This window comes from Nomascus leucogenys, chromosome X (assembly GCF_006542625.1).
Source record: "Nomascus leucogenys isolate Asia chromosome X, Asia_NLE_v1, whole genome shotgun sequence".
Taxonomy (NCBI): domain Eukaryota; kingdom Metazoa; phylum Chordata; class Mammalia; order Primates; family Hylobatidae; genus Nomascus; species Nomascus leucogenys.
In genome coordinates this window covers 61,663,467-61,688,770 of record NC_044406.1, presented here as the reverse complement: position 1 = coordinate 61,688,770, position 25,304 = coordinate 61,663,467, and the positions used below count along the sequence as shown (strand labels likewise).

Genomic DNA, 25,304 nt, shown 5'->3' with positions numbered 1-25,304 from the left:
TTTGTTGGAGTTTTTTTTTTTTTTTTTTAATTCAGCATCTTTCTATTAAATGGAAAGAAATTTTCCTAAAGGTTGAGAGAAAAAGGAAACTGGGGTATGCCACTGCAAATTAGCTTAAAAGATTGAAATTAATAAAAAAGTGGTTTTGCTTTCTGAAAGAAGCTGTATATGCCTAATATTTATGTTGTTTCCTTACCTTTCCTCTCTCAATAAATATTTATGTTTGTGCCAACATTATACTAGGTGCTGGAGACCAAAGATAGATAGTCCCTGTTCTTGAGGACTTGACAGTTTATTAGAGGAGAAAATTAAGAAAGTAAACAAGTATAATAGAGTATGCTACATTCTATAACAGCAGAAAATACTATGCCTAGTGGTGGTGCAAATGAAGGAGTGGCTAACTATGCTTGGGCTGCCAAAGAAGGCCTCAGAGAGTGGAGATATGTGAGCTGAGTCTTGAAAAAAATAGAAGCTGGTTAAGTTTGGTGTGGGGTGATGGATTCCTGTCAGAGGAATAGAATGTACAAAGGTACAGAGATCTAAAGAAGCATGACTCACTTAATAGTTAGGTAGAAATGCGGTATAACTGTGGAGCAGTGCTCATGAGAAAGGTAGTCAAGGTTTGCAATGGTAGTAGCCCCTGTCAACAGGAGAGGGGAATAATTAAGAACACATAAAAGGATTACTGAATGGTGCTCAGGGGGCCCAACTGAGGTCTTTAGAAACCATAATTTTATAGTATTAGCAGTCTGCCAGTTGTGTCATTTGCCCCAGCTGCACTCAACCATGGCGGTAAGAAGAACACACAGTTTCACAATCTGGAGAATATGACCATCAGAAACTAAAAATAAATCTTAATTAGAAATGCATCAAATACAGTCCCACAGTAATTCCAAAATTCCAAAAATACATTTCAAGAGTACCAAAAGCTCTAAGTACTTAAGCTCAAAATGAATAAATTAGATGAAATGAAGTCGAGTATTTGTGATTTTGTTTCACTTTATACATCTCAAAGTACTTTAACATGGTTGTTCTCCATTTATTCCCCTCCTGGTGAAGAATACCTAGTAAAGGTGTTATCCATATCACTATTATTCCCAGCACCACCTGCACACTTCTATCATGACAATTGCCATATCATATTGTAATTGCAGACATTTATGTCCCCCACCAGACTGTGAGCTCTTTATTAGCGAGGGTCATGCCTTATTCAGTTCTGTACCATCAACACCTCATTCAAAGTCTATCTCATAGAAAGCAGATATTGGATGAACAAATTTACAGATGAAGAATCTAATGCACAGGACAAATGGTTTTTCCAAGAAGCACAATTAGTTTGTGGTATAGAATAAAAGTGCACTGATGCAGACCAGAGGTCTCAGCTTCTATGAGGCAATATTTGGTTTTATCCAAAGACAGATAAGAAATCTTTATAAATAAAACTATATTTCCAAAATAAAGCATAGCATTAAAGCTACATAGGACTTCTAAAAATAGAATTACACAGTGGAAGAGAACAGATATCACTACTACATCTTAATTTTCAGTACAGCATCAAAAAGAAGGCTGATAAATTTAAGAAGAATAAATCTGAGATTATTAACATCGATATTTTAAAAAACACTAGTAACTTTTTAAAAGAAATTGAACATGTTTTCATTTTAGCCATCTTGTTTAGCTGGTAAACTTCTACTTTTCCTTTTACTGGTGGCGGTGGAATTTATTTTTAGAGATGAAAATTATAATAAAGAGCCTATTTTTGTTGTATAATTGGTGACAGCTTTCAAGCCCCACTCCTGTCCCTTCCCCTTTTTGTCCCACATCAGGACAAGGTGATAAGAGGGCCTGGGCACTCTTTCCCATGGTGCAAGCCTGAAAGTTCAAACCACACAAGGCACAACCAGCACAGGAAACCTCACCTTGGCCCCACCACCTAACCACAATAAAAACCAAAGATACTTGCCATTCTCTTCACTGAAGCCATTTCAGATTGGCTTGGGAGCCATCCCTGCTCTCTCCAGAAAACCTCATTATGTCTGTAATAAACCTTCTCATGCCTTTTTTACTGCATGTGTGGCATCATTGGTCTTGACATCCAAACCACATTTTGGGTGAGGGGAATTATCCCCTCTTGCAGGGCAACCACAAGAAAATTGGCACCGTGAGGAGGATGTTGGGGCAATAACCATCACTACCTAGGGGTCTTTCCTCTCTTGCTTTTGGCTTGCTAACTGGCCAGGGTACACTTTGAAATGTGTTGCTGCCTGCTGGTCAGCCTGAACTATGAGTTGTGCTGTGCTGTACTGCATATGCCAATTCCTACCAAGACTCTGTTATAGATTTAATCTACCTAATTAGTAAGTTTCAGTGATTTACATTTAGGGATAGGAATATGGTATTGGGGCCCTACTTGGAGTAGCCCTGGGTCACGCATATTAGCCCAGGCCTTTATGAGTGTTTCAGTTTGAATCATGTGTCTCAATTCTAGAATAAGGCATGATTGATGCTAGGCTCAGGGAGAGGACTTTTACTCTATGACCATTGGTTATATGCCTTAATGAGGCCTTGGTCCCCATTTTATAGAGTGCTCAGGGGAAAGTCTACATCTTGTACAATGTATGGGCCCATTGGTTAGTTGATTATATGAAGCAGAGTAGTCACCATGTGGCATGTTGAAGTCTACACTCCAAAAATCAGATGGCTAACTAGGACTGTATGATGCCTTTGCTACTGCTGCTACTGCGTATGCCATCCAAACATATTCTGGCCCTCAAGGCTATAAAAAGATGCCCATGTTATCCAGTGGCACAAGCCCTTATAGAAGACAGCCCCAAATGTTTTACCCTTACCCCTTTTAAATGTCCAGAGGAAACCATCACCCTAATGGACAACTATAAAAATGACCAACAAAGACTCTGGGTTCAATTGAGGGCTATGACTTGTCAACATGCCAAAGGATTAAATTAAATCTCACTGAAGCCCAGGTTTCTATTTTTTTTTTTTTTTTGAGATGGAGTCTTGCTCTTGTTGCCCAGGCTGGAATGCAGTGGTGCAATCTCGACTCAATGCAACCTCCGACTCCTGGGTTCAAGTGATTCTCCTGCCTCAAGCTTCTTGAATAGCTAGGATTACAGGTGGCCGCCACCATGCCCAGCTAATTTTTGTATTTTTAGTAGAGACGTGGTTTCACCATGTTGGCCAGGCTGGTCTCAAACTCCTGACCTCAGGTGATCCACCTGCATTAACCTCCCAAAGTGCTGGGATTACAGGCATGAGCCACCGTGCCCAGCCAGCCCACGTTTCTTAAACCCAATAGAGCAACAATCACTGTAGGGAGGCCCTTAACCCTGATGATACTGAATTTCAACTCTCTGGAGGAAGAAACATAAATATGAGCAGGGAGAGAGGACTCTCTCTCCTTGATGAATGCCCAATAACCACAAAAATAAAAAAAACTTTTTTTTTTTTTTGAGATGGAGTCTTGTTCTGTCACTCAGGCTGGAGTGCAATGGCGCGATCTTGGCTCACTGCAACCTCTGCCTCCCAGGTTCAGGCAATTCTCCTGCCTCAGCCTCCTGAGTAGCTGGGATTACAGGCGTGCGCCACCACGCCTGGCTAATTTTTGTATTTAGTAGAGACGGGGGTTTTACCATGTTGGTCAGGCTGGTCTCGAACTCCTGGCCTCATGATCCACCCACCTCAGCCTCCCAAAGTGCTGGGATTACAGGTGTGAGCCACCATGCCTGGCTAATTTTTGTATTTAGTAGAGACGGGGGTTTTACCATGTTGGTCAGGCTAGTCTCGAACTCCTGGCCTCATGATCCACCTGTCTCGGCCTCCCAAAGTGTTGGGATTACAGGCATGAGCCACCGCACCCAGCCAACAAAAATCTTGATATGGAGGAGGAAACAATAACTAAAGCAGGGGCTCATGATTTTTTTTTACCCAATTGGAAATCCAACATTTACTAAAACAATCTATGCAAAAGAAAGGTAAAAAGGGCTTTGATTAGCTTTTGTGCCTCTACAACCTCAGTTCTAAATTAATTTATTAATTTTAACATCTACCAAGATGCACCAAATGGCAAATCTTCACGGCCTTAATCAATTCTGGGACTCCAGTTACAGTTGTATCTGGAGATCACACTAAATTTTTAAACAAAGTACCTCTTATACTGTTAGGAGATCACATTAAATTTTTAAACAAAGTACTTCTTATACTGTTAGGGGAGTTGCCAAATATAAAATAGAGGACAAACAGGTATGCCTCACCTTAACATTTACCTTGCCTAAATTCCTCAGGGTCATAGTTGCTCATTGACCTAAAATATCCCAATGTAAGTGATATGGTTTGGCTCTGTGTCCCCACCCAAATTTCATGTCGAATTGTAACTCCCTATGTTGGGGGAGGGACCCAGTGGGAAGTGACTGGATCACAGGGGTGGATTTCCCCCTTGCTGTTCTCATGATAGTGAGTTCTCATGAGATCTCGTTGTTTAAAAGTGTGTAGCACTTCCCCCTTCGCTCTCTCTCTTCCCCTTTTGCCTTCTGCCACGACTGTTTCTGAAGCCTCCCAGCCATTCTTCCTTGTGCACCCTGTGGAACTGTGAGTCAATTAAACCTCTTTTTTTCCATAAATTACCAGTTTTGGGTAGCTTATAGCAGTGTGAGAACAGACTAATACAGTGAGCACTGATGCTCTGACCCAAAGAGTAACAAATTTAAACAATACTAAGTATTTGGCACTTACAATAAGCTTGACAAATGGTAACCTATGGACCTCCCCACCACCACCACCAGGTTAAAATAGTAAATGTGGCCCAATATAGATAGAAACAAGGCGTATAAGAAATAAGACCCACTATACAAGACCTACTAAAAGAAGCAGCTATTATTCCTGCTACCTTCTTCTTGATGAGCCCAATATGGCTAATGCCCAAACCTAATGAAAATGAATGGCACTTAACAGTGGGCTACTGCAACCTTAATGCCATGATACTACTGATTAAGGCCCATAGCCAATAATATTAAAATTATTGTCTCCACTCAATTAACTATTGAAAAATTATTTTGCTTTTATAGATTTTTGTTAATATTTAGTGTCTATTTGAATAGCCTTTCAGTTGCAGTTTGTCTTCACCTTGAAAGGAATAAAACGTACCTTATCTTGCTACTCACGGGGTACCTCAACGGCACTATCATCAAAGACATTTACCAGCAAGATCTTAACCACATACAACTTCTTTCAGGAGCACAGTTATGGCATTACAAACCTGAGAGTCTTCAGGTGGGAGCTGGCCACATCAGAAAGATCAACTATGTGACTTAGGTTGGAGGCTGTGGGTCATGCAGTATCAGTTGACCTAAACACTGAGTTCAACCACATGGGCAATAAATGAATCAATCATGCCTATGTAATTAATCTTCAACAAAATGTCTGAACACTAAAGCTTAGGTGAGCTTCCTAAGTTGGCAATACTCCATGTGTACTGATACATATTGATGCTAGGAAGGTAACATGTCCTGAGGATAAAGGAAGCTTCATGATTGGAACCTTCCTGGACTCTGCCATATGGGACTATTCTTTTGGCTGGTTGTAATTTGTATCCTTTCCCTGTAATAGATGAATACAATAAATTTATAATATACATACAATAAATATATAATATACAAACAATAAAAACAATAAAATTAACAAAATAGGGAGAAGAAAAAAGAGGAAGCCAAAATACAATACTATTCAGTACAGTTGCTGTCATTGGCTGTACAATTTGGTTTGGTGTATTCTGTCAGCACAGCAATTTATATTTACATAAGGTTTCATAATTTACATTTTGACTACAAAACACTTTTACTCATAATCACATTTATTCCTTATGCCCACTTGTAAAGGAAGTACTTTTCTTAGCCCTATTTTACACTTGAGGAAATTTAAGTTCAGAGATACTAAGTAATTTATTCAAGGTCCCTGGAAGTACCAGAACTGTGAAGATAGGCATTCTGATTCCAAAGTTTGTATTCTTTATACTGACACACTAAGGTCATTTTCTGTCCCTGCTTCTCTCTTTAAATGATATCTCTCCAAATATTCTGTTAGCTATCAGATGGGTGGACACTGATAACTCTGACTCAATGCCTGACAGGAACCTGTTTACTAATTTATTAAATAAAGGAAGTAGACCAGATGATCTCTAAGATGCTGTTGTAAATTGAAAGTCTATGGCATTAGAAGTGATTGGTAGGTAGACACACACGGGATGTGGTCTAGGAAATAACTTCCCAACTTGTCTTTAGATTACTCTGGATGAAAAAACTGTGGTAAAAGAGGCAAAGGCTAAGAAATCTATTTCCTCCTTCTTACTCTCCCAAATCTAAAATTATTATTTGTGTTTTTGAGACACAATAGAGATATCTAGTGTGCCCTCCTCCTGTAGTCCATATCCGGTATCCAGGGGTAAATTCAACTATAATCATCTTCATCATGTTTTCCAAGACTACACTAGCACACAACCATTTTCTTCTTTCTCTCACTTTTACCAGCAATAGCTCTTACCCAGATATGGCATTATTTTTCTTATTTAGCAGCATCTTTTATAATAGCTGTCCAAAAAATACATGTTACATTTAAAATTTTGCCTACTTAGTGAATTGAATCCTCTTAAGATACTATGTGTCACAGATTTTAATTCTCCTCATCTATAGAATTCTCTTCCTAGTTTCCATTCATAAATGTATGTCGTTCATTTCTTTTTTTATTACATATGAAAACTTTATTATGAGTGCTATTGATTCGGCTCCCCATATAATATTGTACACATGTAATTATTATTATTTGTTTAACATTTGTCTTCCCCATGAGGACAATCACTGAGTTTTGGTCACAATCAATTGTTTGTCTTCTAACAAAAGGCTAGTATGTTTGAGAGCTATTGTATTAATGTGAACTCTGTTCATATCTATTGACCATTATATTGAGTTGTTATTTTCCTTATCATAAAAGTTTTGTAAGTATTAAATACGTTATCTTTGTCTCTGATATCAGTATGTCATTCATTTCTAAGTCGCATTTCCAACTACGTTTACTCTTTTTAATTGCTTAAAATGTGGATGGTATATAACTAGAAAATTTCTTTGTAAAATCACTGGATAAACATAAGTATACAATAAAAAATCGAGTCATTTCTTTTTCATAAAGTCCAAAGTAAGCTAAACTTAACCAGAGCTTAACTAAGATCTTAACATGGCCTATGAGCCCTGGCATAGTTTAGTCTCTACCTACCCTCAAGCCTCCTCTACTGTCCCCCTATTTCTTTCTATGTTCCAGCTATACTTGACTCTTCATTTGTTGAAACTCTCTATGCTCCTTCCTACCACAGGACCTTGCACATGCCATTTCCTCTGCTTGGAACTCTCTTATCCCCTACCATCTGTCTAGATAACTCCTACTCCTCCTTCAGATCTCAGTCTAAGCCCTCTTCATTGTCATGTGAGTCAAGGTACCATATCATATGTTTTCATGGAATCACATTCTTCTCTTTGTAGCATGTAACCCATTTGTAATTTTTACATTTATTGGTGGGTTTTTAATGTCTGTGTCTCCCACTAAATTACTGTATGCTCCATGAAGGTGGGGTACATTGTCTTTTTGTTTCCCCACATCATTGTATCTCTAGCACATAGCACAGTGCCTTCCATATTTTAAGTACTCAACAAATATTTGTTAGATAAATATGTACTGCCAACTACATACAAAAGAGTCTCAGATATGTTGATAATCTCAATATTAAATACTCTCTTCTATTTGTAGAACGAGCCAAGACTATTCATATAGGAAGTACTGTCACCACAGGCATGCCCTAACATAGACAATAAATGATCTTTCTCCATTATATAAAAAAAAGAAAATCTAAAGTCAGAGTTATTAGTTGACTTTCCCAAGACAGAACAAAGTCTAAAATTCAGATATATTGATTACTTATCCAGTATTCCTTTCAATACACTGGAAAAGGTAGGATGGTACAATAGAAATATAACAGATTATCAATTCAGGTAACCTGGCCTTGAATTCTGCCTTATTTACAAAGTGGCAATGAGTAATTACTTAACTTCTCCATGCCTGTTTGTCTGTATACGGAGGATAATGCCAATCACAGAGGGTTTTTGTGAAAATTCAGAAAGTAAGTATAGAGAGCCCTCAGCATAATGTCTTGCACATAGTAGGTAGTAAATAAATGGCAGACATGCTATAACCTAAATCTCAGTTAGTTCATCTTAAAATTCAAAATCTTGTATACTGGATCTTCCTATATCAGAGTGTATTATGTACCAACTCAAATTTATGTATGTAAATAATTTACTATTTGTCATTTGTTCAAGGTTTGGGTCCTTTTACATATACAGCATGTCCTGATCAGTATTCTCTGAGTTAGACTACAAGCAGGAACCACAGCTGCTTAATTTCAATCAGCATCTTGGGCACATGGTTGCTTAATTAAAGCATTTTGTGTTGGTGCTGATTTAATAGCACAACATGTTGTTAATTGCTGCAGTAAATTTGACTCTACCACAAAAGGCAAACCAACATGGAAGCTCCTACCTGGGAAAAAGTGAAACTTTTTTTTATTATTATTATACTTTAAGTTTTAGGGTACATGTGCATAATGTGCAGGTTTGTTACATATGTGTACATGTGCATAATGTGCAGGTTTGTTACATATGTATACATGTGCCATGTTGGTGTGCTGCACCCGTTAACTCATCATTTAGCATTAGGCATATCTCCTAATGCTATCCCTCCCCCCTCCCCCCACCCCACAACAGTCCCCAGAGTGTGATGTTCCCCTTCCTGTGTCCATGAGTTCTCATTGTTCAATTCCCACCTATGAGCGAGAACATGTGGTGTTTGGTTTTTTGTCCTTGCGATAGTTTGCTGAGAATGAACCGGAAACTTTTTTTTTAAGTTTAGTTTTGTCTCACTTTCCTAAGCAGAGGAGGTAAAAAAATAAAACTAAAAAAGATATATCTTGGAGAGGCCTTTTGAAAAATAAAAGAGAGGATATACCCAGCTTTACAAATAGCCAGTGGCCTAATACAAAATTTATGTCTGATTATAAAATAAAGAAAGTTAATTTCATTTATATCTATTCACTAATTTAACAGATATTTTCATACTTTTGTGTCAAGAACTATAGTTTCAGCAATGAGCAAAGGCAGATATGGTTCCTTTGAATGTAGTGAAGGAGACTGACTATATATAACTACTCTGGCCCCTCCAGAGGCAGAGAAAACCAGTGTTCCTTAATTTCAAGGTTGCTGAAGCTTCTCCTAGATCTCTTGTAGTTCTATTTGATACAGAACATAATTGACATTAAGTGAGTTTCTCTAGGACATATCTCAGCCTCACCTCTAAGCACTCCCAGAACAGGAAGCCCAAGGTCAGGAGGGTGATGAGATGGAAAGCTCTGAACCAGAAGTAGAAATACAAGGCTAGGTTTTAGTCCTGAAAGTGCTACTTTATGATCTTGGGCAAGTCCCTTAACCTCTGATCCTCAGTTTCCTCATCTATTAATGTTCCGACTTAAACAACAATAACAATACCAATAACAAAGATTCTATGACAATGTTATAACATGGCTCCAGGGTATTCTAGATTTGTATGCCAATGTGGTAGACATTTACTGTAAACTTATTAAACAATTCTATATAGTATTAATAACTATATATTTATTTTGGAAACAGGTTTTAATTACATTATTTTCACAGAATTCAGAGTTTGGAAGGAGTCCTAAGAGGCCATTTAGTTACATGAAGATCATTCCCACTAGCCAATCATATTAGATGATTATCTATCCTATTTCATAAGAATTTTCCCATGAGTGAAATTCAGCTATCTTTTTTTGTTGACTAATCTACTATTTAACAAAGCTCATTATTGAGCATTTCTTTGTTATATGTAACCTAACACTACCAATATAGTTTAAACCTGTTTCTTTTAGCTTTGTCTTCACAAGAGAAGGAAAACTGGTAGTTGACATCCTCTTATAATAATATTTCATAGATGTATAAACAATTATTTAATTATAACCTCAGTCATCTTAGCAGACTGAGTATCTGTTTCCAACTGTGATTTCTGCAATCTTTTGAGAAGATTGTTAAGAAACAATCAGAAATCTTATCTACATTCTATCAAAGACATATGAGAAAGTGAATCACATTCTTTCTCAAATATAAATTAGCATAGTGGCGATTGAGAGCAATGGACACTATGAAGAACAATATGAAGATTTCTCAAAAAATTAAAAATAGAACTACCATATGATCTAGCAATCTCACTACTGGGAATTGATCCAAAGAAAAGGAAGTCATTGTATGAGAAAGACATCTGCACCCCCATGTTTACTGCAGCACTATTTGTAATAGCCAAAATTTGGAAGGAACCTAAGTATCCATTAATAGATGAATGGATAAAGAAAATATGGTATAATATGCACAATGGAATACTACTCATCCATAAAAAAGAATGAAAATCCTGTCATTTGTGGCAACATGGATGGAACTAGAGGACATTATGTTAAGTGAAATGAGGAACAGAAAATTAAACACCACATATTCTCACTCATATGTGGAAACTTAAAAATGTTGATCTCGGATGGGCATGGTGGCTCAAGCCTGTAATCCCAGCACTTTGGGAGGCCGAGGTGGGCGGATCACAAGGTCAGGAGTTCGAGACCATCCTGGCCAACATTGTGAAACCCTGTCTCTACTAAAGATACACAAAAATTAGCAGGGCGTGGTGGTGGGCACCTGTAGTCCCAGCTACTCAGGAGGCTGAGGCAGGAGAATGGCATGAACCCGGGAGGCGGAGCTTGCAGTGAGCCGAGATGGTGACACTGCACTCCAGCCTGGGGGACAGAGCCAGACTCTGTCTCAAAAAAAAAAAAAATGTTGATCTCATAAAAGTGGAAAGTAGAAAAGAAGAATACTAGAGGCTGGGAAGGGGAGGGGGAAGGGAGGGATATGGAGAGATTTGCAAAAGGATACAAAATTACAACTAGATAGAATAAGTTCTACTATTCTATACCAATGTAGGATGACTACAGTTAACAATAATATATAGTTTCAAATAGCTAAAGGGATGATACTGAATGTTTCCAAAACAAAGAAATAATAAATGTTTGAGATGATAGATATGCTAGTTACCCTGATCTGATCACCTTACATTACGGCGACTGCAAAAGTAACTGCAGTTTTTGCATTTTGGAATTTGCCAAGAAAGCAAAATTTCACAATGGAATATTTGAATTAAAATAAGGGATAGAGAGATAGACCCACTTAAATGAAACAAAGGGTTTTTGTAAAGGGTAATAGAATGGATTGATAAGGCCCATTTATGGACAAACTGAGTATTAATCAGAGAGCCTAAATTTTAAAAAACACTAAAAGTTATTCACTACACACTTAAAACATCTTCAACATTTCATGAAAAAATCAAAACTAAAGTCTTAAAAAAAAAACAAAAAAACTGAGTGATGTTAGGTATCATGCATGTTATGTCAACCATTTTTCTAAAACAAGCTTTGAAAAAATACCATCCCCTGGGGGTGGAGCCAAGATGGCCGAATAGGAACAGCGCCGGTCTCCAGCTCCCAGCCTGAGTGACACAGAAGACAGATGATTTCTGCATTTCTGCTTGAGGTACCGGTTTCATCTCACTAGGGAGTGCCAAACAGTGGGTGCAGGACAGTCGGTGAAGCGCACTGTGCACGAGCCGAAGCAGGGCGAGGCATTGCCTCACTTGGGAAGCGCAAGGGGTCAGGGAGTTCCCTTTCCTAGTCAAAGAAAGGGGTAACAGACAGCACCTGGAATATCGGGTCAGTCCCACCCTAATACTGTGCTTTTCCAACGGGCCTGGAAAACGGCACACTAGGAGATTGTGTCCCGCACCTGGCTCGGAGGGTCCTATGCCCACGGAGTCTCGCTGATTGCTAGCACAGCAGTCTGAGATCAAGCCGCAAGGCGGCAGCGAGGCTGGGGGAGGGGCACTGGCCATTGCCCAGGCTTGCTTAGGTAAATAAAGCAGCCAGGAAGCTCGAACTCCCTGGAGCCCACCACAGCTCAAGGAGGCCTGCCTGCCTCTGTAGGCTCCACCTCTGGGGGCAGAGCACAGACAAACAAAAAGTCAGCAGCAACCTCCTCAGAATTAAATGTCCCTGTCTGACTGACAGCTTTGAAGAGAGTAGTGGTTCTCCCAGCATGCAGCTGGAGATCTGAGAACGGACAGACTGCCTCCTAAAGTGGGTCCCTCACCCCTGAGCAGCCTAACTGGGAGGCACCCCCCAGTAGGGACAGACTGACACCTCACTCAGCCGGGTACTCCTCTGAGACAAAACTTCCAGAGGAACTATCAGACAGCTGAATTTGTGGTCTCACGAAAATCCGCTGTTCTGCAGCCACCGCTGCTGACACCCAGCCAAACAGGGTCTGGAGTGGACCTCTAGTAAACTCCAACAGACCTGCAGCTGAGGGTCCTGTCTGGTAGAAGGAAAACTAACAAACAGAAAGGACATCCACAATAAAAACCCATCTGTACATCACCATCATCAAAGACCAAAAGTAGATAAAACCACAAAGATGGGGAAAAAACAGAGCAGAAAAACTGGAAACTCTAAAAAGCAGAGCACCTCTCCTCCTCCAAAGGAACGCAGTTCCTCACCAGCAACGGAACAAAGCTGGATGGAGGATGACTTTGACGAGTTGAGAGAAGAAGGCTTCAGACGATCAAACTACTCTGAGCTACGGGAGGAAATTCAAAACAATAGCAAAGAAGTTAAAAACTTTGAAAAAAAATTAGAAGAACGGATAACTAGAATAACCAATAGAGAGAAGGGCTTAAAGGAGCTGATGGAGCTGAAAGCCAAGTTTCGAGAACTACGCGAAGATTGCAGAAGCCTCAGTAGCAGATGCAATCAACTGGAAGAAAGGGTATCGCTGATGGAAGATGAAATGAATGAAATGAAGTGAGAAGGGAAGTTTAGAGAAAAAAGAATAAAAAGAAATGAACAAAGCCTCCAAGAAATTTGGGACTATGTGAAAAGACCAAACCTATGTCTGATTGGTGTACCTGAAAATGACGGGGAGAATGGAACCAAGTTGGAAAACACTCTGCAAGATATTATCCAGGAGAACTTTCCCAATCTAGCAAGGCAGGCCAACATTCAGATTGAGGAAATACAGAGAACGCCACAAAGATACTCCTCGAGAAGAGCAACTCCAAGACACATAATTGTCAGATTCACCAAAGTTGAAATAAAGGAAAAAATGTTAAGGGCGGCCAGAGAGAAAGGTCGGGTTACCCACAAAGGGAAGCCCATCAGACTAACAGCTGATCTCTCGGCAGAAACTCTACAAGCCAGAAGAGAGTGGGGGCCGATATTCAACATTCTTAAAGAAAAGAATTTTCAACCCAGAATTTCATATCCAGCCAAACTAAGCTTCATAAGCAAAGGAGAAATAAAATACTTTACAGACAAGCAAATGCTGAGTGATTTTGTCACCACCAGGCCTGCCCTAAAAGAGCTCTTGAAGGAAGCACTAAACATGGAAAGGAACAACTGGTACCAGCTGCTGCAAAAACATGCCAAATTGTAAAGACCATCCAGGCTAGGAAGAAACTGCATCAACTAATGAGCAAAATAACCAACTAACATCATAATGACAGGATCAGATTCACACATAACAATATTAACATTAAATGTAAATGGGCTAAATGCTCCAATTAAAAGACACAGACTGGCAAACTGGATAAGGAGTCAGGACCCATCAGTGTGCTGTATTCAGGAAACCCATCTCACGTGCAGAGACACACATAGGCTCAAAATAAAGGGATGGAAGAATATCTATCAAGCAAATGGAAAACAAAAAAAGGCAGGGGTTGCAATCCTAGTCTCTGATAAAACAGACTTTAAACCAACAAAGATCAAAAGAGACAAAGAAGGCCATTACATAATGGTAAAGGGATCAATTCAACAAGAAGAGCTAACTATCCTAAATATATATGCACCCAACACAGGAGCACTCAGATTCAGAAAGCAAGTCCTGAGTGACCTACAAAGGGACTTAAACTCCCACACAATAATAATGGGAGATTTTAATACCCCACTGTCAACATTAGACAGATCAACGAGACAGAAAGTTAACAAGAATATCCAGGAATTGAACTCAGCTCTACACAAAGTGGACCTAATAGACATCTACAGAACTCTCCACACCAAATAAACAGAATATACATTTTTTTCAGCACCACACCACACCTATTCCAAAATTGACCACATAGTTGGAAGTAAAGCTCTCCTCAGCAAATGTAAAAGAACAGAAATTATAACAAACTGTCTCTCAGAACACAGTGCAATCAAACTACAACTCAGGATTAAGAAACTCACTCAAAACCGCTCAACTACATGGAAACTGAACAACCTGCTCCTGAATGACTACTGGGTTCATAATGAAATGAAGGCAGAAATAAAGATGTTCTTTGAAACCAACGAGAACAAAGACCCAACATACCAGAATCTCTGGGACACGTTCAAAGCAGTGTGTAGAGGGAAATTTATAGCACTAAATGCCCACAAGAGAAAGCAGGAAAGATCCAAAATTGACACCCTAACATCACAATTAAAAGAACTAGAAAAGCAAGAGCAAACACATTCAAAAGCTAGCAGAAGGCTAGAAATAACTAAAATCAGAGCAGAACTGAAGGAAATAGAGACACAAAAAACCCTTCAAAAAATTAATGAATCCAGGAGCTGGTTTTTTGAAAAGATCAACAAAATTGATAGACCGCTAGCAAGACTAATAAAGAAGAAAAGAGGAAGAATCAAATAGACGCAATAAAAAATGAAAAAGGGGATATCACCACCGATCCCACAGAAATACAATCTACCATCAGAGAATATTACAAACACTTCTATGCAAATAAACTAGAAAATCTAGAAGAAATGGATAAATTCCTCGACAAATACACCCTCCCAAGACTAAACCAGGAAGAAGTTGAACCTCTGAATAGACCAATAACAGGTTCTGAAATTGTGGCAAAAATCAATAGCTTACCAACCAAAAAGAGTCCAGGACCTGATGGATTCACAGCCGAATTCTACCAGAGGTACAAGGAGGAACTGGTACCATTCCTTTTGAAACTATTCCAATTGATAGAAAAAGAGGGAATCCTCCCTAACACATTTTATGAAGCCAGCATCGTCCTGATACCAAAGCCTGGCAGAGACATAACCAAAAAAGAGAATTTCAGACCAATATCCTTGATGAACATTGGTGCAAAAATCCTCAATAAAATACTGGCAGACCGAATCCAGCAGCACATCAAAAAGCTTATCCACCATAATCAAGTGGGCTTCATCCCTGGGATGCAAGGCTGGTTCAACATACGCAAATCAATAAATATAATCCAGCATATAAACAGAACCAAAGACAAAAACCACATGATTATCTCAATAGATGCAGAAAAGGCCTTTGACAAAATTCAACAACCCTTCATGCTAAAAACTCTCAATAAATTAGGTATTGATGGGACGTATCTCAAAATAATAAGAGCTATCTATGACAAACCCACAGCCAATATCATACTGAATGGGCAAAAACTGGAAGCATTCCCTCTGAAAACTGGCACAAGACAGGGATGCCCTCTCTCACCGCTCCTATTCAACATAGTGCTGGAAGTTCTAGCCAGAGCAATCAGGCAGGAGAAGGAAATAAAGGGTATTCAGTTAGGAAAAGAGGAAGTCAAATTGTCCCTGTTTGCAGATGACATGATTGTATATCTAGAAAACCCTATTGTCTCAGCCCAAAATCTCCTTAAGCTGATTAGCAACTTCAGCAAAGTCTCACAATACAAAATCAATGTACAAAAATCACAAGCATTCTTGTACACCAATAACAGACAAACAGAGAGCCAAATAATGAGTGAACTCCCATTCACAATTGCTTCAAAGAGAATAAAATACCTAGGAATCCAACTTACAAGGGATGTGAAGGACCTCTTCAAGGAGAACTACAAACCACTGCTCAATGAAATAAAAGAGGACACAAACAAATGGAAGAACATTCCATGCTCATGGGTTGGAAGAATCAATATCGTGAAAATGGCCATACTGCCCCAAGTAATTTATAGATTCAATGCCATCCCCATCAAGCTACCAATGACTTTCTTCACAGAATTGGAAAAAACTACTTTAAAGTTCATATGGAACCAAAAAAGAGCCCGCATCGCCAAGTCAATCCTAAGCCAAAAGAAGAAAGCTGGAGGCATCACGCTACGTGACTTCAAACTACACTACAAGGCTAGAGTAAGCAAAACAGCATGGTATTGGTACCACAACAGAGACACAGATCAATGGAACAGAACAGAGCCCTCAGAAATGATGCCGCATATCTACAACTATCTGATCTTTGACAAACCTGACAAAAACAAGAAATGGAGAAAGGATTCCCTATTTAATAAATGGTGCTGGGAAAACTGGCTAGCCATATGTAGAAAACTGAAACTGGATCCCTTCCTTACCCCTTACACAAAAATTAATTCAAGATGGATTAAAGACTTAATTGTTAGACCTAAAACCATTAAAATCCTACAAGAAAACCTAGGCAATACCATTCAGGACATAGGCGTGGGCAAGAACTTCATGTCTAAAACACCAAAAGCAATGGCAACAAAAGCCAAAATTGACAAATGGGATCTAATTAAACTAAAGAGCTTCTGCACAGCAAAAGAAACTACCATCAGAGTAAACAGGCAACCTACAGAATGGGAGAAAATTTTTGCAACCTACTCATCTGACAAAGGGCTAATATCCAGAATCTACAATGAACTCAAACAAATTTACAAGAAAAAAACAAACAACCCCATCAAAAAGTGGGCGAAGGACATGAACAGACACTTCTCAAAAGAAGACATTTATGCAGCCAAAAAACACATGAAGAAATGCTCATCATCACTGGCCATCAGAGAAATGCAAATCAAAACCACAATGAGATACCATCTCACACCAGTTAGAATGGCCATCATTAAAAAATCAAGAAACAACAGGTGCTGGAGAGGATGTGGAGAAATAGGATCACTTTTACACTGTTGGTGGGACTGTAAACTAGTTCAACCATTGTGGAAGTCAGTGTGGCGATTCCTCAGGGATCTAGAACTAGAAATACCATTTGACCCAGCCATCCCATTACTGGGTATATACCCAAAGGACTATAAATCATGCTGCTATAAAGACACAGGCACACGTATGTTTATTGTGGCACTATTCACAATAGCAAAGAGTTGGAACCAACCCAAATGTCCAACAACAATAGACTGGATTAAGAAAATGTGGCACATATACACCATGGAATACTATGCAGCCATAAAAAATGATGAGTTCATGTCCTTTGTAGGGACATGGATGAAACTGGAAAACATCATTCTCAGTAAACTATTGCAAGGACAAAAAACCAAACACTGCATGTTCTCACTCATAGGTGGGAATTGAACAATGAGAACTCATGGACACAGGAAGGGGAACATCACACTCCGGGGACTGTTGTGGGGTTGGGGGAGGGGGGAGGGACAGCATTAGGAGATATACCTAATGCTAAATGACGAGTTAATGGGTGCAGGAAATCAGCATGGCACATGGATACATATGTAACAAACCTGCACATTGTGCACATGTACCCTAAAACCTAAAGTATAATAAAAAAAAAATAAAGAAAAAATACCATCCCCTGAATCATCTTTTTCAAATGCTAAAAAGACAAGATGCATTCTAATACAGAGAATATTCACAGAAGGGTTGGTATGGATACATCTAAAAAATCTTAGTATCTGTATCAGCTATACATAATTATTTCAGCCACCCATATAAATCTTAACCTACCAAGAGGGGGAAAAAAAAAAACAGCAACTACAGAATCTTCCCTGTGATCACTTAAGTTTGCTTGCTTCAGTTCTTTACGTACAGGTGGCTGGTTCCAAATCATGTAGAATCTTCTATGTGTAGGCCTAGCACCTGTCTGTCTATATTTTAGTAGCCAGGGATAGAATAATGAACTCAAAACAATTTACACACAATGTGGTCAAGGTTTTTGACATTGTAAGTTTTACTTTAGTGTTTTGTGGCCTTTATGCATATTTTTCTTTTGACTTCAATAAATTTTGGTGAAACTGAAAAACTGTGCAGACACTGTCAGACAGCCATTGACAAGTGTATATTACAGTTTGTCCATGATTTTAAATAAGTCCAACTTCTGGAGTCATAAAAGCTGTTCCAATTTTCTCTGGAGAAGTGACTTGCCTAAGGACATACAGTTGGTTAACGGCAAGCTAGAGTCTCCTCCTGACTCTAAATCCAATCCAATACCTTCAAAAACCATTTAAAATGTTTACAAGTTACAAAAAGGCACAAAGAATAATACAATAAATACTTATGTTCCTACTACTCAACTTAAGAAATAAAACATTACAAATATAGTTGAATTTTTATTGTGTATCTCTACCCTGATCACCTTGCCCTTTCTTGCCCAACAATTAAATACCATCTTGAATTTGTTTATAATTTTTATATATTTCTATACATACTTATAAGTATACTATATAGAATTATATATTACAACAATAGAATTGTTGAGGATATTTTAAAACTTTATTTAAAATGTTCCATTATATACATATTCTTCTACACTTGTTTTTTTTGCTCAGCACTATGTTTGTGATATTCATCTATATTTATTCATGTAGTTCTAGTCCATTCATTTTCCTCTACTATATAGTATTCACTGTATATTTAATATACCATAATTTATTTATTCCCTTGCTCATGGGGATTTAAGTTGTTTCCAATTTCTTGGTATTATAAACAATGTGCCTTTAAAAATATGTTCATGTGCATATCTCCTGACTTATCATGAGAAAGTCTCTCCAGGAATTCACCTAGGAGTAAAAGTGCTGGGTCATTCATCGGTTACATACATCTTCAACTTTAATAGCTATTGCCATATTGTTCTCCAAAGTGGTTGTAACTATTTACATTACCACCAGCAGTGTAGAAAATGTCTCACGTTCTACATTCTAGCCAAAATTGGAACCGTCAGACTTGGTGATTTTTTGCAAATTTGATAGGCATGAAATGTTAACTTGGTGGTATTAACTTGTATTTTCCAGATTACTAGTAAGAATGATAATCTTTTTATGTTTATTAGTCATTCATGTTTCTTATTCTACGAACTGCTTATTCAAATCTTTTTTATAATGGGTGTCTTTTACAAAAAATGGTTTGAGAAGTTCTTTATATATTCTTGCTAACAATCCTTTATCAGTTATATGTGTAACAAATATCTTCTGGTTTTTGGATTTTGTTTCATATTTTAATTATGTCTTTTGATGAACAGAAATTTATAATTTTAATGTGTCAAATTTATAAACTTCTTATGAGTAATCCTGAGTTTATCTTAAGAATTTCCCTGCTGGGTACAGTGAGTGGTTCATGCCTAAAATCCCAGCACTTTGAGAGGCTAAGGTGGGAGGATAAGTTGAGCCCAGGAGTTTGAGACCAGCTTAGGCAACACAGTGAGATCCTGTTTCTCCAAAAAAAAAAAAAATGGCATGTGCCTGTAGTCCTAGGTACTAGGGAGGCTGAGGCAGGAGGATCACTGAAGCCTAGGAGTTTGACACTGCACTGAGCCCTGATCATGGTACTGTACTCCAGCCTGGGCGATAGAGCAAGACCCTGTCTCTCAAAAAAAACGGTTTCCCTACTCCAAAGTCATAAATACATTTTCCTATACTTTTACTTAAAATTTTAAAAGTGTTGCCTTGATGCTCTTTTCAACACACTAAAATTAAATGTTTTGAAGCATGTACTGCACCCAGGAAATGTTCTTCATTCTGCTTAGGTGTCAGGATCTACTCTGGCCAATAAGGGACACATCATAAATGTGGTTGAACAAGGTACTCCCTAGATCTAATTTGAACTGTGCATGACCTCACAAGTATTAAAAAAAGTCTCCACAGTACTCTCAGGTACAACATGGTTCTTGTGTTGGTAAATGTGCAGAGGTCACAGATAATATGAGACTTTATGAGACTCTTTAACACTAACTTCTCAGGTACACTTTGCTTTAAGGAACAGTAAAAGTTCAATATAGAATTAATTCTATTGAAACAAAATGTACTATCCCAAAAGGTAGAGAAATTCTCTAATAGTTTACATTTTAAAATGTGGTAACAAATGGATTATGATGGTTAATATCATAACATACTATATCAGTGGCTGATAGAAGTTCAGATACTACTTTTGTTTTGTATAATTTTCTCAGCTTTCTCATTATTCATCAATCTCCAGCCCCTCTTAGAATACTGAAGTTTGTTCCATGCCGAGGCTAATGAGGCATCAGGTTTTTTTTTAAAAAAGAGATACATTATATTTGTACATATTTATAAGGCACACACGAAATTTTATTACATGCATAGTGTGTAAAGATCAAGTCAGAGTATTTAGGGTATCCATCACCCATATATTAATCATTTCTATGTGTTGGGTACACTTCAAGTCCTCTCTTCTAGCTATTTTGAAAAATACAACACATTGTTGTTTACTATAGTAACCCTACTCTGCTACTGAACATTAGAACTTATTTCTCCTAACTAACTGTATGTTTATTCTCATTAACCAATCTCTCATCCCCTCCACCTCATCCCCTGCTCCCCCCTTCCACCCGTATACCCTTCCCAGTCTCTGGTATCCATTCCACTCTATCTTCATGTGATCAACTTTTGTAGCTCCCACATATGAGTGAGAATGTGCAGTATTTGTCTTTCTGTGTCTAGCGTATTTCCCTTAACATAATGACCCCCAGTTTCAACCATGTTGCTGCAAAGGGAGTGACTCCATTATTTTCTACGGCCAAATAGTATTACGTTGTGTATACATGCCACATTTTCTCCATCCATTGATGGACACGTAGGTTGACTCCGTATCTGGATTATTGTGAACAGTGCTACAATAAACATGAGTGTGCATGTATCTTTTTGACATATTGATTTCTTCTCCCTTGGATAAATTCCCAGTAGTGGGATTGCTAGATCATATGGTAGTTCTATTTTTAGTTGTTTTTTTTTTTTTTTGAGAAATCTGCATACCGTTTTTGACAATGGCTGTGCTAATTTACACTCCTACCAACAGTGGATAAAAGTTTCCTTTTCTCCACATCCTTGCCAGCATCTGTGGGTTTTTTTTTTTTTGTCTTTTTAGTAATAGCCATTCTAACTGAAGGTAAGATGATATCCCATTGTGGTTTTGACTTACATTTCCCCAGTGATTAGAAGTTGAGCATTTTTTCATACACCTGTTGGACATTTACGTGTCTTCTTTTGAGAAATGTCTATTCAGATCTTTTGCCAATTTTTGATAAGATCATTAGATTTTTTTCCTATAGAGTTGTTTAAGCTCCTTAAGTGTTCTGGTTATTAATCCATTGTCAGATTGACAATGGATTAATTCATCAGTGTCAGCATATTACTTTCTCCCATTCTGCAGGGTTTCCTACACTTTGTTGATTGTTTCCTTTGCTGTGCAGAAGTTTTTTAAACTTGATGTAATCCCATTTGTCCATTTTTGCTTTGGTTGGCTGTGCTTCTGGGACATTACTCAAAAAATCTTTGCCCAGTCCAATGTTCTGGAGAGTTTCCCCAATGTTTTCTTTTAGTAGTTTCATAGTTTGAGGTCTTAGATTTAAGTCTTTAATCCATTTTGATTTTTGTGTATGATGAGAGATTGGGGTCTAGTTTCATTCTGCATATATATTTATCCAGCTTCCCCAGTGTCATTCATTGAAGACTATCCTTTCCCCAATGTATATGCTTGGCACATTTGTTGAAAATTAATTTACTGTATAGATTTGTTTCTGGGTTCTCTATTCTGTTCCTTTGGTCTATGTGTCTGTTTTAATGCCAGTACCATGTTGTTTTGGTTACTATAAGTCTGCGGTATAATTTTAAGTCAGGTAATGTGATTCTTCCAGTTTTGCTCTTTTTGCTCAGGCTAGCTTTGGCTATTCTGGGTCTTTTGTGGTTCCGTATAAATTTTAGGATTATTTTCCATCTTTTTATTTATTGATCCTTTGTATTTTTTTAGTCTCTATTTTCTGTAGGTGTGTTCTGGTCTTTATTTCTTTCCTTATGCTAATTTTGGCTTGGTTTGTTCTTCCTTTTCTAGTTCTGTTCTACTTTTTTGAAGTAGGCATTTGCTGCCATAAACTTCCCTCTTGGCACTGCTTCTGCTGTATCCCACAGGTTTTGGTATATTGTGTTTCCGTTTTCATTTTCTTCAAGAAATTTTTTGATTTCCATTTTAATTTCTTCATTGGCTCAGTGGTCATCCAGGAGCATGTTGTTTAATTTCCACGTGTTTGTATAGTTTCCAAAGTTCCTCTTGGTATTGATTTCTAGTTTTATTCTCTTGTGGTCTGAGAAGATACTTCGTATGATTCCAATTTTAAAAAATTTGTTGAGACTTGTTTTCTGGCCTAACATATGGTCTATCCTGGAGAATGTTCCTCATGTTGAGGAGAAGAATGTATAGTCTGTAGGTGTTAGATAAACTGTTCTGTAAATGTCTCTTAGGTCCATTTGGTTTAGAGTTCAGTTTAAATCCAATGTTTCTTTGTTGATTTTCTATTTAGATAATCTGTCTAATACCAAGAGTGGAATGTTGAGGTCCCCAACTATTATTGTATTTAAGCCTATCTCTCTGTTTAGATCTAGTAATATTTGCTTTTTGAATCTGGGAGCTCCAGTGTTAGGTGTGTATATATTTCAAATTTTTATATCTTCTTACTGGATTGATCCCTTTGTCATTTTACAGTGACTTTGCCTTTTTCTTTTTTACTGTTTTTGACTTAAACTCTAATTTATTTGCTATAAGTATAGCTACTCCTGCTCACTTTTGGTTCCCATTTGAGTAGGATATGTACGTTCTTCCATGTCTTTACTGTCAGCCTATATGTGTCTTTACAGGTAAAGTTCATTTCTTGTACACAGCATATAGTTAGGTCATGTTTCTTAAAAATACATTCAGCCAGTCTATATCTTTTATGTGGAGAATTTAATACATTTACATTCAAGTTTATTATTAATATGTGAGGTTTTGTTTCTGGCATATTGTTATTTTTTCTGGTTGTTATGTATATCCTTTGTTCCTTTCTTTTTCTCTTGTTTTTCATTATGGTTTGGTGGTTTTCTGTAGTGGTACCGTTTGAGCTGTTTCTCTGCCTCATTTGTGTGTTTGCTTTACCCGTGAGGTTTATAACTATGTGTGTTTTTATGATGGTAAATGTAATCGTTTCACTGCCAGGTTTAGGACTCCCTTGAGAACTTTCTTAGGGCAGATCTAGTGGTGATAAAGTCTCTCATCTTTTGTCTGTCTCTCTTCTTCTTTTAAGAACAGCAATTTTGCTGGGTATAGTATTTTTGATTAGCAGCTTTTTTCTTTCTGAACTTTGAATATATCATCCCATTCTCTCTGGATTGTAAAATTTCTGCGGAGAAATCTGCTGTTAGTCTGATGGCGATTCCCTTATAGGTGACTAGATGCTTTTCTCTTGCTGTTTTTATTTAATTTAATTTTAATTTTATTTTATTCTCTTTGACTGTAGAATGTTTGCCTACAATGTGCCATGGAGAAGATCTTTTTGCTATGTATGTGTTTGGGGGCCTCTGAGCCTCCTGTACCTGGATGTCTAAATCTCTTGCTAGTCTTAGGAAGTTTTATTTATAAAATCTGTTTTGGTAAATGCATTTTCTAACCCTTTTATTATCCGCTTGCCTTCTGGATAACTCAAGTATTTGTTCACTTTATGGTGTCATATATATATATATATATATATATATATATATATATATATATATAAAGCTCTGCTTATTCTTTTTTGTTCTTTTTTATTTTTCATTTTTGTCTGATTGGGTTATTTCAAAAGACCTGTTTTCAAGTTCTGAGATTCTTTCTTCTGCTTGATCTAATCTATTGTTGGGGTTTTCAAATATGTTTTGTATCTCATTAAGTGATTATTCAGTTCCAGAATTTGTTTGGTTCTTTTTTATGGTATCTATCTCTGGTAAAACTTCATTCACATCCTGAATTGTTTTTTCTGATTTCTGTGTATTGTTTTTCGGTATTCTCTTGTATCTCACTCAGCTTCTTTAAAATCATCATTGTGAATGTTTTTTCTGAAATTTCATTAATTTATTTTTTATTTGCAGTTGTTGCTGCAGAATCATTGTGTCCCTTTGGAGATGTCATCATCCCTTGCTTTTTCATGTTTCCTGTTTCTTTATTTGATATCTACACATCTGGTATAATAGTCACTTCTTCCAATTTTTTGAATTTGCATTCATGGAGGGGACATTTTCTTGAAGACGTATCTATGGTATTGGTTGAGTAGGGCACTTTGGCTTTGATTCTGGGTGTGTGCAGCAGTTTAGTCTCTGTATGATTTTGTTGGCTATAAACAGCATCAGGCATATCTGTAATTTCCTCAGTGGCTTAGGGTGTAGTTATTTGCGGAAGCTGTGGTGAAGTTTTGCTGAGTAGTGGGATTCTAGGTGGTCCTGTCTTTGGCTCCTAGTGGTGGCAGCACTAAGCAGAGCATTTCTATTCTTGGGGCCCAGGGTGGCATACATTGGCTCTAGTGTTAGTAGGCCAATTCTTGGGCCTCCAGATGACTTACTCAGATGTTGGTAGTTGGTAGTTGTAGCAGTGGGCCAGGCAGATGGGTGGGTTATCAGGCCCCTGGACAGCCAACATGGCTTAGGTGATGTCAGTGGCAGTGGCAGAATGACCCTCTGGGTCTAGAGCAATGTGCACTGGTGTTGGTGGTGGCTGTGATGAGCTGGCTGAGCCAGTCTTCAGACCCACAGGTGGAAGGTGCTAGTAGGTAGGTGCTATGTAGGTAGGTGCTATGCAGGTAGGTAAGTGCTATGCAGGTGGTGGAGTGGCAGGGTGGGTAGGCCCTACCTCAGGACCCCTGGAGGAGTTCTGAGGTGTTAACAGTGGTGGACTGGGCTGGGCAATCCCCTGGTCCCTGGACTGTATGTTCTGGATGGGGGAGGGGGCGAAGCTGGGCCAGGTGGGCTTGCCCTCAAGCCCCCTGATAGTGTGTAGAGGGGGTAAGGTGATCCCCAGGCCCATGGTGAAATGTTCAGGTTGGGAGTGGTACTGGCCATGCTGTGGCTTTGCCACTGGGGAGGGCACAGCTGCCTTCAGA

At 38.2% G+C, this 25,304-nt stretch overlaps 1 protein-coding gene and 1 long non-coding RNA gene across 5 annotated transcripts in view; one reads left to right on the top strand and one right to left on the bottom strand.

Moving 5' to 3' along the window:
* EDA (ectodysplasin A) overlaps window positions 1-25,304 on the bottom strand; it is a 421,035-nt gene that overhangs the window by 223,965 nt on the left and 171,766 nt on the right. The window lies entirely within an intron of this gene.
* Window positions 10,283-16,409, top strand: LOC115833309. The gene is made up of 3 exons (XR_004028761.1): window positions 10,283-10,359; window positions 11,929-11,933; window positions 16,398-16,409. It is a non-coding gene; the product is annotated as an uncharacterized LOC115833309 (long non-coding RNA).